Source organism: Asterias rubens, unplaced genomic scaffold (assembly GCF_902459465.1).
Source record: "Asterias rubens unplaced genomic scaffold, eAstRub1.3, whole genome shotgun sequence".
Taxonomy (NCBI): Eukaryota; Metazoa; Echinodermata; class Asteroidea; order Forcipulatida; family Asteriidae; genus Asterias; species Asterias rubens.
In genome coordinates this window covers 50894-63580 of record NW_022985699.1, presented here as the reverse complement: position 1 = coordinate 63580, position 12687 = coordinate 50894, and the positions used below count along the sequence as shown (strand labels likewise).

Sequence of the window (12687 nt, the reverse complement as noted above, 5' to 3'; positions counted from 1 at the left end):
CATTCTTGACTTACTGTACTAACGAAATGTAGTTCTGAAATTGTGGTTTTGTATCACTCGCTCTTGCGCGGTGTGATACCGGAAAGGCTTGGAAAGGGGGTTTAACCCTCGGACAAGTCACTACTGTGACAGCTGTCACCGACCAATTGGTTTTTCATCTGCCACATCCACTGGCCATGCTATTTCAGTTTATCATGTACTGGGGCATATGTCAACACCTCAAAGTGGCATCGCAGACTTTGGCGCCCAATTTAGCATGGGGTTAGGAAAATAAAACTCGTTAGTCCATAAGTGCAAGTCTAATTGGTGGTTGCTGTCACTATACAGTTGTTGAATGGTAAAACAAAAAAGTAATAATAATACAATTATTCCAACATTAAATAAATACCACCCACAACTACTCAGGCATTAAAACAAATTATTTTTTTTCATATTTCTGATCTAAATTATTATATGCGCGAAACCCCACATCAATCACCGAGACACGAGTCCACGTTGAAAAAACATAGGGGCGCTTTCCAGTGCGTGGAAAGAGGTGCATGCTGACCTAGCTAGCGATCAAATTTAATCGCAAGCCAGACCTGGGGCTAGTTTCAGGGCTCTGCTTACCGCCGAATTCTGCGCTTACGCTTACCATTCTCCGCTTACCATTCTTCGCCTTGGATCGGTCGAGTTGGTCTTTGAAAAGCGTTTGTAACCGTTTGTTATATATGCATATTGATATAAGGATGTTTTAAAAGTAGAATACAATGATCCACACAAATTTGCCTCGAAATTGCGTGGTTTTCCTTTTACTTTGCGAACTAACACGGTCGTCCATTTATAATAAAATTATCAAGAACCAGGCCTCGGCGGGTTTACACTAGTTGAACACCTCTTCACCACACATTGATTCCCTTAATTATTAAAAATCAAGTTTTACACCCAGATGAAGATAGTTTGAAGTTAATGCATCCTTAATTGAAATGAGGTAATAAGAATGGATTTTTCATTGGCAGAGGGTCGGTTGATTGGTGCTGTCGTAAGAGCAGGCATAGAGAGTGACATTTATAGCAATGCCGCTTGTGGATTACCAGTCTCATCGGCCCAAGCATCGATCCCTGGGGCACATATACAGTTTGTGTGTGACCCTCCCGTGATTGCGCAGTACGTCAGTGTGGACGACGAAGATCATTCGAATGAATTTGAGGACAACGTCCTAACACTGTGCGAAGTTATGGTTGAAGAGTTCCCCATCGAAGACTGCCTTCAATCAAGAAGTAAGAAATTAAGAAATTAAATATGACAAAGAGCGGTTTTTGTATTTTCTTGTAGTTAACCCTTTTTTGTTGAATGAGGAAGTCTACAAACAACGATTTTTTCTTTATTAAGTACACATAGTCTTGAATGGTGAACTCACTCTGTGACAGTATTTGCCAGAATTGGTCCTAGGAATGAAGCATTGCGTATTGCGTATTTCGGTTTTTGTCAGCTGATTGTTTGATTAATAGCTTTATAATGTGTTGTGTCGGTTGTTTGATTGTTCGGCGGTTATATTATTGAGGGATTTACCGCCTATATACATTACTGTGTCGTTATCTTTTCGACAAAGATGCAAAGATCTCGGAGAAGAGTCATATAATGTTTTGCGAACAACCAAAGCGTGTTCTCGCCTTCTACTTCTTTATTTTCTAATGTTATTCAACAGCTACTGATATGTCAACAACCACTGAGATGTCTACAGTTGCAGTGATCGTTGAACCGTCGTTCTCCATCACTTGCATATCCTCATTGATGATCAGCCAGGCTGCTTGGTGTATGCAGTAGTCCGTGGCTAAAGACAAGAAATGCAATACTAGTTCACTCCGCGCGCGAACAAAGTCATGTTTCAAGTAACCGTGTAACAACGGGGTCAAAACAAACTTACGTGCCAAGAAATACCTCGATTTCTTTAGAAGTTCTTTAGAAATATTTTGGCACGTGAATTTTTGTCTTTAATAAAAATGTAAAAAAAATCTTCGCTCGGGGGGCTCTGTATGAAACACGCGGGTATAAAAGTTAAATCCGACTTGTGCCCGCGTGAAAACTTGGTTTTCATGATAATCAAATAATTGCAACGTAAGAGTCGATTTCATGTCAATTCGACACTTGTCTCTGATTGATGGTCTACTCAAAACGAACACCATTCCTATCGATCAATTCTGTGTTGGCTCTCAGGGAAACAATATTACGATCACAGACTTGCAAACCAAGTCTACTAAAGCTAAAGGTACGCTAAAGACATTAAACAAATTAATCAATCTGTGGAGGCAACTTAATTTGTGTTTGATCGTCATTGTATACGGTTGTAGAAGTTGAATGAATGTTTAGTACTAAAGATAGTTAATTCAAAATTTAGCGGCACAGATTGTCTTAACTTGTAGAAGAAGAGTTGTTGTATAAGGGAATAAATAATAATGTGCTTGGCCGGTTTTAAACACTCTGTTTAATACCGGTTGCAGTCTGGGTGCTAATAGTTACCCTCGCCTGCTTCACTTTATTTATTTCTGACCACTGCAGAAGCAAGTCGAGATATCCGTGCATTATACCGGACTGTTTGTGTGAAAAGCGAGTTTCAACAATACTTAAAGGAACATTACATAATTGGTTTTGCCAACAAAACAGTTGCTGGCACTGTAAGCACTTTATGTAATCTACTATTTTTATTATACATAAACTGACAAACCTGTAGAATTATTTTCGAGATCGATCGGCCATCTCGGTCACGAAAGAATAGTGAAAAAACCGATTACAAATTTTGCATTGCGTCGATGCCAGGAACAAAATTAGTAAAACCCTCACTGAGCGATAAACTCCAATGGCGAAGTTAAATTATTTATTTCTGATCAAGTATGACATTTTAGACAGAAATATTTCAATGGGTGTTTTCTACTATCATCATCACTAGACCTTTTATAAGTTTTATGTAAATCTGAGAACTTCACGATTTTTGTTTCTAACCAATTCTGTAACGTTCCTTTAAGTCATCAACATATTTCTAAACAATCCTTTGTATTAAAAACCCTTCAAAAGCACCACCCGGTCATTCTTTTTTCAATATCTAGTTTTTTGAATAATGTTTGTTAATTTAAAGTGCAGGGCTAGTTGTTGACAATAAACACTGACAGTGCATTCGACGCTTCTAATGACCTGGTGAATGTTACCAATAAAGAGCTGAACAATATTTTGCACTCATTGATGCCATCTGCCTTTTTTTTTTTCTTTCTTTTTTCATAAGTTTATCATGCCCATGACTATCATCCGATTGGTGCACCCATGTGCGTTAGATTATTACCAATTATATTGTTTATAGTCTTTTAGAAACAACATTAAAACAACTGAGGCAAAATCTTCATCAAAGAACCTAGGTGTCATACTGTTTTTGTGATTTGTAACCCTGGTTATGGTGTTTTGACAAGGACTGTCACTGCAATTCTACTTTACTTATTTAATAATAATATTATTATGATGTGGTTGAATTATACCGAGCTAACAGTATCACATCCATTCAAGCTTTCAGTTACTTAGCCTATATGCGGCGCCTTCGCAACGTCAGGCACTGCCTACGATCTCAGTCATTGTATAAACGAAACCGCTTAATTAATTACTTCCGTAGTTAGCCTTGAAGAAAAACATTAACAACGTCTATTTGGGGAAATTTTCCCCGCAATCGTGTTAAATGAGCCACACATTATTTGAGGCAGCTGAAAACACTCAAAAAGTGCAGATTACCTTTGTTTGAATCAATTGTTTTCTGGTTTGAATTTTGGTGATAGTTGTTCGTTTTAGCATTTTTCAATATTATGGGGAATACACAATGTTAACAAATATATACTGCACAGTTTCAAAGTACATGTTTTTCAGTCGGTACACCTCGGGTCGAATCCGTTAATTCTTTTTTTCGCAACGTTCCATGCTGCTCTGTATTGTTTCATGGCCCCTAATTTATTTCTTTTTTTTTAAAACAAGTTTAGTGGTGTCAAAACGTAGAAATACCGCATTTTATTATTTACAGTGTCATTGTGTGAGAAGCTTTTATACAATGTTTTATAAAAGAGAAAAAATGCGAAACACTAAACGGAGCCGCCCGATCGTAAAAAGGACAGGTGAATAAGATTTTTTTTAAGGTTACAAAAAAAAAGAATAACGATAAACAAAATTCTCTCAAAGCATAATTTTGTCAAACAAAATATTACTTTCTAATTTTGTGAAATATTATTCAACAGTGTTCGATGTCAAGTTTATAAAAAAAAAAAACGGTTCAGCTTAAACGAAACCGCAATATTTATAACTAATATCTATCACTATCTAGCTCTCTCCGCCTGGGGATTATATTATACGTATTTAAATAATAAACAACTTTCGTTTTTAATCAGCAGACAAGGAATTTGATGTCTGCCAACGAATAATAAAACCATAAACAAGTTAAGAAGACAGGCCCTACATTCATAAATATTATCCTGTCAAATATTTCCCGAATGTAGCTTATCTTCATCAGTAAATACTGAGAATAAAACCAAAAGACAATTTTCACGAATTAGATGCAGCACAAATTAAGTAGGAGTCTATACTTGTGAAAATTTGAAGTTGCGAGATAATAATGACAGAAAAACACCCCGTCACACGAAGTTGTGTGCTTTCAGATGCTTGATTTCAAGAACTCAAGTTCTTTAAATCCGAGGTCTCGAAATCTACTTCGTGGAAAATTACTTCTTTCTTGAAAACTACGTCGTCAGAGGGGAGCCGTTTCTCACAATGTTTTAAACTATCAACAGCTCCCCATTACTCGTTACCAAGTAAGGTTTTATGTTAATAATTAATTTGAGTATGTACCAATAGTGTCGACTGCCTTTCAAATTTGGGGGAAATTCGTACACACATGAGTCGGTGAAATTCAAGAGGCGCAGGCAGGATGGAAGTTTGTGACAAAGCGTTATTGCTTTATTTTAGGCGTATTTGCAACGGTCTCCTTCACTTGTCTGCTCTCGCCGAATGCCAGTTAAAAGAATTGCAAACGAATCTAGAATGGAAACTTCAAACCAAAAACAATTCGCTAATCCCCCAGCAGCAATCTACTAAAATAACTGTTTTTTATTGTTATGTAAAATTACCCCAGTGGTTAAAAATAACAAAATGCATTTGAGGACACACATGGTAAGACAACTTCAACATAAACATATTTCAACATAAACATAGCGAGGGGCAATTTTCCAGCATTATCATGGTTAAACAAAATCATATAATAATATATATAATATTTTTTTTTTGCATCTTTGTGAGTGACAACTTTTGTAACGGTTCTATAATGATTATTACTGTAGTATTTGGAAGGGATTTCTCGTGGTGTGGTTCGTATTTGGGGATATTGTTTGTTTAATTTCATTTTTTTATCCTGTTGCGCTTGGTATTTTCATAGAGTGGTATTTTAAACCAGAATTAATCAAAATTATCCAGCAAGTGCATCAATTAACCATCTAATGCAGGCTCATTAACTTTACGCGGGAGACTCTACAATCCGCCGACAGAGGGCGCGATTCCTACTTAAATACTGATGAGGCCGTGTCCGAAACGACGACTTCGGCTACAGCTACGTCTAGATCAGCGCGTCTACCAGTGTTGAAGAATAGGCAGACGCGCGCGATCTAGCCGTAGCTGTAGCCGAAGTCGCCGTTTCGGACACGGCCTTAGTCAGATACCCTAAACCAAATTCAACGCTGAACGTATAGATGAAGTCGAGCTTGATAAATCACGTGTGTCCCATTCAGAAACGCATGCGGTATCAGAATTTCTCAAAAACATGGATGGAGAGGAGTGACTTGCTTCTTCGAGAGAATTTTGCCCGCATTTGGCTCCATTTTACCGTTTCCTGAAAAAGAAACGGTAGTTATGAAGTGCAAAACATGTGCTCACAAAGTAAATGCAAAAAGTAAGTTTGGAATATATATATTTATTGTGGAAACCGGAGCTTGTAAAGTTGTGTGTGATAACCCCCTTAACTTGTGCGTTATTTATAAAAAAAAATAAAAGGGGTAGGCGGTGGGGGAGGAGGCTGATGCATGATCGCAACACTCAGACTTTGAATATTAAACACATTAATGCAAATTCAGCTCAATGACTTTGAGTCTGATGATGTAAATGACCTGTGACTGATAATTTGTAGTTGACAAAAAATATTGACTATTTTTTTTTTTAGGATATAAAAACTACATTCCTTTCACAGATTTTCAACAAAATGTAACACTTGTGTAAAGTTGTTTTTATTAATATTGTCAGTGATTTTTGTTTTCTTTGTATAACTCAGCGATGACCTCATATTTTAGGATAATCTTCCGGACGTCGCCACCAATTTATCCGCCGTTAATTAACTCCAAAACCACTGAATTTTTTTCTTACCTTAGAAGAAGGGTTACCGCATATATACATCCAGAAAAAAAAGAGAGAAAAATAACAGTTTGTAAACAAAGGTCAAAATTGGGCCGTTTTCGACTCCCAGTGACATCAAACTCCGCCATGTTTATGCTGTTTGTGTGTGTGAGTGTTGTTGTTCAACGCTCCAATCAGTCGGTCAGCGTCCATGCGCAAAGGAAAAAATCGCTAGGACTGATTCATTTCCGAAATGGGTACACTGAAATTATTTTGGGAAGGGAGGAGGGGAGGGAGGGAGGACGGAGGGAAATTCGAACAAACCACAAAATAACCACGTGCGTTTATGAAGGTAATGTTATGTTATAAGAATAGGCTGTTATGGTTTTAATACACTGACCGTCCTTGCATAATAAGCAGGTTGAACTAGTCTACGGGCCTGTACGGCGGGGGTATTGAGTCATCTCTTATTTTAGCCACCCAGCAAAAATAAGGGGAAATGAAGTCCAACATCCATGTAATGTATAATAATCCCTTTAAATTGCAGTTGGATGATATGGACATTTTGCCTTATTTTAACTTGGGGTCACCAGTTGCTTTTGAGTATGTTTTAGGTAAGGGATCATGTTGCATTATTAATCGAATATTTTTAAGGGACGATTTTCTTGGAAGTTATTTAAATTAATAGCCGGTAATGTGTTGGTTGGTTAACTATGATTCTATCTTTGGATTTATTTGTCTGGCGTTTCTGCGGAGCAGTGCCTTAAATTAGGGTAGTCGTGAGAGTTGTCGGGGACGGTCCAATTCAAAAACGTTTCGGTGGTTTATACAACAGCAAGATGTCACTGAGGATTTGGTCGAAGTGGTCGACCAGGGCATTCTGACGGCGCCACATGTATTCGGCCAACCGGAAACCGAAGCCGTCGGTAGAGCTGGTAGCGTGGGTGCTCGGCAGACTCCTCTTGATCTGCCACCACTGGCACTCAATATTTTGAGTATGAGTGCCAGTGGTGGGATCAACGAAATTTAAGGAGTGATTTACCGTGAGATGAGTAAAATTTTCCTGACTGAGGCAATCATATGCTTTCCAACAGTCCGATATGATTGTGGATCCAGCGGCCACATATTCCTTAATTAAAGGAATAAGGGTCGCTGAATCCCGCTTTGGCACCTCAATCAGGAAAATTTCCTTTGTCTCACGGCAAATGCCGCCTAACACCCACTTACCCTCGACCAAACGACCTCGGTTGTATTTCCGGCGACCGAATTTTGACTCGTCGATTTCGACCGTCATGCCCGGCCCACCAATCCCCTTGCTGCACCGTTCCTCGACGACACGAAGACAAACCTCGCGGCAAAAAGTGAACCAGTCCACGTCAGTTTTACTACTGGTTTGTTCACCTTCGTGGACTGATGTTTCCCTAATTGCCGCAGAGGTTGTCGCTCGTGCCGCCCAGTAGTAGGTGAGCTTGAGGATTTTTTTCAGTGACATCTTGCTGTCGCTAAACCAGCTGCCATGACGGATGCTGCAATTGCGAGACCGCTTCCGGCACCCCCGATGTGTGCACCGCCACGAGAACCCGTCGGCATGGTCCGTCTTCACGGACCATGTCAACGGGTGGCGACAGTACCGGCAATCGTGGGCGTCGGCAATTAGTCCACGTTCTTTGCAGAACGCAATTGCAGCATCCGGCGTGGCAACAGTCTCAAACAATCTCTCAGCATTCCAAAAGGTATTCATGGTTCAACTTAGAAAGCATGACAAGATGACTTCAAGACTTCAAGAGCTTCCTTATATAGCCCAAAAGAACAATTGGGAGACTTTCTAAATAATTACTCTTGGTGATTACGTGCGTCCTCGGTGGAACTCCCCTCGGGACTCATACTAGTGGAACAATCCAAAATAATCTTTCACGTGACTGATGTGTGAAGGAGTTCGTCATTCAGGACGGTATGAATATTCAACTTATGCAAAGCACTGGACAATCACAGCTTATTTTAATATTCATTAAAATTACATATTCATTATGACCTTTATTGACCCAGGTAATGGCAAACACATCTAGGACAGACAACTAAATTTGGTATCAACGCCTCGTAGCCCGGTGGGTTAGGCTATGGACTATTGAATGTATAATAACTTGTTAACTCTGCTTTACAGGTTCGACTCCCGGTACTGCATTACATTATTTCAATGATTACTAACTATCCATTTCTTCCAGCATAGACACCAGATAGAGATACATGGAGACTGGATGAGAGAGAAGGCAGGATCGAGGAGAGAAGGGAGAAACGGGACCTGTAGACAAATCACGGGGTGTTTTTTTACATAAATTTTATAGGTTTTTACTTTTTTTTTTTTTTTTTTTTTTTAACCGATCCCCTATAAAAACCACTTTTTCATCCTAGCCCAATCGATTGAAAACCTCCTCAGGTGCACAAAAAAAAAAAAAAAAAAATAGGGCCGGAAGTTGGTGGCGACGACGTACAATTTTTCCATATTTTATATCACTACCAATTAATAGCACAGACAGCAGTTTTTGAATGAATGAAAAGTCACTTATTGTCTTCCTTCTCATTACAGCTGCATTACAAATACATGGTGTGGTCTATCAGTTATCATTCATACCTGCGTCTCAACTCTCACAAGAATGTTGAAGGTCGTCAGGAGGTCGTCGACCAGAAAGACCTAGGACCACTGGTGAGTGAAACACTGGAGTTTTATCTTACATGTCTTAGGAATTGTCCAAATTGTTTAGGTTTATATCTTGATGCTTACAAACAGATATGTTTGTACATTATTGTTGTTTAGTTGCCCCTGCTAGAACCATCACAACATTTTGTTTTTCCTTTTTCTTTCAGAGGTTTCAACATTTATATTACTCTGAATTTTTAAAATTGGTTTATGAAAAAAAAGATGCACAATAGATGAAATTTATTAGGTGATTTATTGTATATGGTTTCTTTTGAAGAATATAACCCCCAAAATATTTAGGTTCACCATTTTGTTTTTCTTCAGAAAAGACACAAAAACGAATCAGTGTAAAGGGTTTGCCACCTGTAGAGGGACCTCTAGTCAATTATGAAATGGTTTGAAAGAAAAAGGCACAATTTCGTTTTGAATAAAAGGTGGTTTATCATTTTGTAAATTTTGAAAAAAAGCAACCCCAAAGTTCTTTGTTGGTACTTGTTTATTTAATTTCAGAGGTTTTATCCCTCTGAAAACAGCAAAATTCAGTGATAAAGGTTCGCCAACCATAAGGACACCTCTGGCCAATGTTTTAACATTTTTAGTTGAAAAATCTACCACTTCGTTTTAAAAGGCAATTTTTTTTTATAACTTGGTAATTTTTGAAAATTACCCTCCCCCTCCCCAAATATTTGGTCAGAAATAGTTTTGTTTTATTTCAGAGGTTTTATATTTAACTCTTAAGAAGAGCAACATTCAGTGATATGGGTTCGCCACCCGTAGAGAAACTTCTCGCCAATTTTTTAACTGTGTTTAATACCACTTCATTTTAAAAGGCTATTTTTTTTATAATTTGGAAATTTTTGAAAATTACCCTCCCCAAATATGTGGTCAGAAATAGTTTTGTTTTATTTCAGAGGTTTTATATTTAACTCTAAAGAAGAGCAACATTCAGTGATATGGGTTCGCCACCCGTAGGGAAACTTCTGGCCAATTTTTTAACTGTGTTTAGTACCACTTCATTTTAAAAGGCGATTTTTTTTATAATTTGGTAATCTTTGAAAACTACCCTCCCCAAATATTTGGTCAGAAATAGTTTTGTTTTATTTCAGAGGTTTTATATTTAACTCTTAAGAAGAGCAACATTCAGTGATATGGGTTCGCCACCCGTAGTGAAACTTCTGGCCAGTTTTTTAACTGTGTTTAGTACCACTTCATTTTAAAAGGCAATTTTTTTTTATAATTTGGTAATTTTTGAAAATTACCCTCTCCCCTCCCCAAATATTTTGTTAGAAATATTTGTTTTATTTTAGAAGGTTTATATTTAACCTTTAAGAAGAGCAACAATCAGTGATATGGGTTTGCCACCCGTAGGGAAACCACTGGCAATTTTTTTAACTGTGTTTAATTGAAAAATGTACCACTTCATTTTAAACTCATTTTTTTTATAATATGGTAATTTTGGAAAATTACCCCCCCACCCCCCCACCCCCCCCCCCCACAAATATTTGGTTAGAAACAGTTTTATATCGGAGGTTTCGTATTTAACTCTTTAGAAGAGCAAACTTATGTGATATGGGTTCGCCACCCATAGGGAAACCTCTAGCAAATTTATTAACTGCTGTTTATTAGTTGAAAAATTTGCCACTTCATATTAGGTGATTTATTTGGCAAGTCTTGAAAAATAAGCCCCCAAATATTTGGTTTTATATTTTTAACTCTGAAACCATAAGAGCAGAAATTCAGTTACAAAGGGTTCGCCACCCGTAAGGAAACCCCTGGTAAATTTTTTATCGGTGTTTGATTGAAATTAGGTAAAATTTGAAAACTAAGCCCCCAAACATTTTGATATACAAATAGGTTTGTTTTATTTCAGAGGTTTTATATTTTACCTGTGAAAACAGAGGAGCGAAAATCGGGTTCACCACCCGGAAGGACACCCCTGGCCAATATATGTTGATGTACCAAAATCTTTACCTCGTATTGATTGATCGCTACTGTGCCAGGGTTTTGCTTCTTTCTGTTTTCTCAGCAAGTAGAACCAGTAGATCTGTTTTGCTGAAACTTTCACAGTTTTACTTCATCTTTCTATGTTTTGTCCATTAATCATTGAAAAACAAAACAAAAAAACTTATGGCCCTACCTTTTAGGCGTATTATCAATGCTTGGTTATTTTTCATCACTTCTTAATTTCATTTTTGTATCTGGTCTGGTTTCAGATTGACAGGGCATGTGCCAAGTGCCGTCACGATGGACTTCATTGCCACACCAGGCAAACACGATCAGCTGATGAAGGACAAACCGTCATCTATTTCTGCCCATCAGGCAAGTAAGTTAATCACTAACTTAAAGTCACCTGGAAATAGAATTTGTTTTCTTTCAAACATAAGAGTATATGCTTACGAACAATAAAACAAATCTTTTAGTAATTGTTTATCACGATTTATATGTTTAAAAAATATATAAAGTTGTTTGGGGGGCTGACTCCGCCTACCCCTTTTGTGACGTCAATCGAGGCAGACTTTGCCTGCAATGCGTATAGTAAACACACGTGCAAAGTACATGTACATCCAAGTCGTAAGTTGGTACATTTCAAAAAGTGTTTTTCTGCATTCAGCAGCAATACACCTGGTCGGCATTGCCGGAAAAAAACATTTTTTATTTTTTTTTAAATGTACAAACTCACGACTTGGTCCGATGTACTTTGCAATTGTGTTTACTCTACGCATTACAGGCAAGTCTGCCTCGATTGACGTCACGAACAGCGCCCTCTCGGGTCGGGTCTACTCTTAAATTTGTAATAACATAAGAACTGATTTTTTAAAACCTTAGTTAACTGTTTATTCACATTCCACTCATCAAAACACATATATTAGTGACAAAAGCTTTATTTTGAAAAAATACCACTTCCAGGTGACTTTAAACCTGGTTCATACTTCCTGCAAATGCAAAGTGAATTTTGGCGACCCAGCCCTGTTTAGTTAACAAATGTTTCAAAGAGGTTGAACACAGTTCAACTGTTGCGAGTGATTCATTGCGAGTTTGTGACAACAAAATTTGTTCGCATTTGCAGGAAGTATGAACCGGGCTTTAGGCTTGTAGATAGTAGACCAGCCAAGGAGTAAAATTTTACTTTGGACGGCATAGTTTGTTAATGGCTGGCATCCATGCTAGATATATTGATCATGGTCCTGGGCAGACGAATAGGCCGGATGCCACCCTCAATTTTGAATTTTAAGGTCATTCCAGGGTCAAAAGGTCAAAAAAGGTCAAAAACTGTGTTTTCAGTCTTTTTAATCAATAATGATCTTTGTAGCTAGATCTACCCATAAAATGTATTTTCATCATCATGGTGACATCACAAGGCTGTCAAATGAAGAGTTAAACTTTAAATTTGTGCACAAACGTATAGTGAAATGAAACATAAAAGTGCGATTATCTCAAAAACTGTCCATTTGCGCATACCGAAGTTACATGTACTCCAGATCTTTCTTGGAACATTTATTTTGAAAATCAATGGTTCTGGTCAGTCGATAGACATCCCAGGCAGTTTTTAAAATCGTAATACTGAACAATTTTTGAAAGTTCGGGCAGGTGCGGGGGTGATCCTGAAACTA

The 12687-nt window shown here is 37.8% G+C and overlaps 1 long non-coding RNA gene across 1 annotated transcript; it reads left to right on the top strand.

The window, feature by feature from the left end:
- Positions 1–5814: 5814 nt before the first annotated feature.
- Positions 5815–11328, top strand: LOC117305756. The gene is made up of 3 exons (XR_004520724.1): positions 5815–5944; positions 8966–9082; positions 11290–11328. It is a non-coding gene; the product is annotated as an uncharacterized LOC117305756 (long non-coding RNA).
- The last annotated feature ends 1359 nt before the right edge of the window (positions 11329–12687 follow it).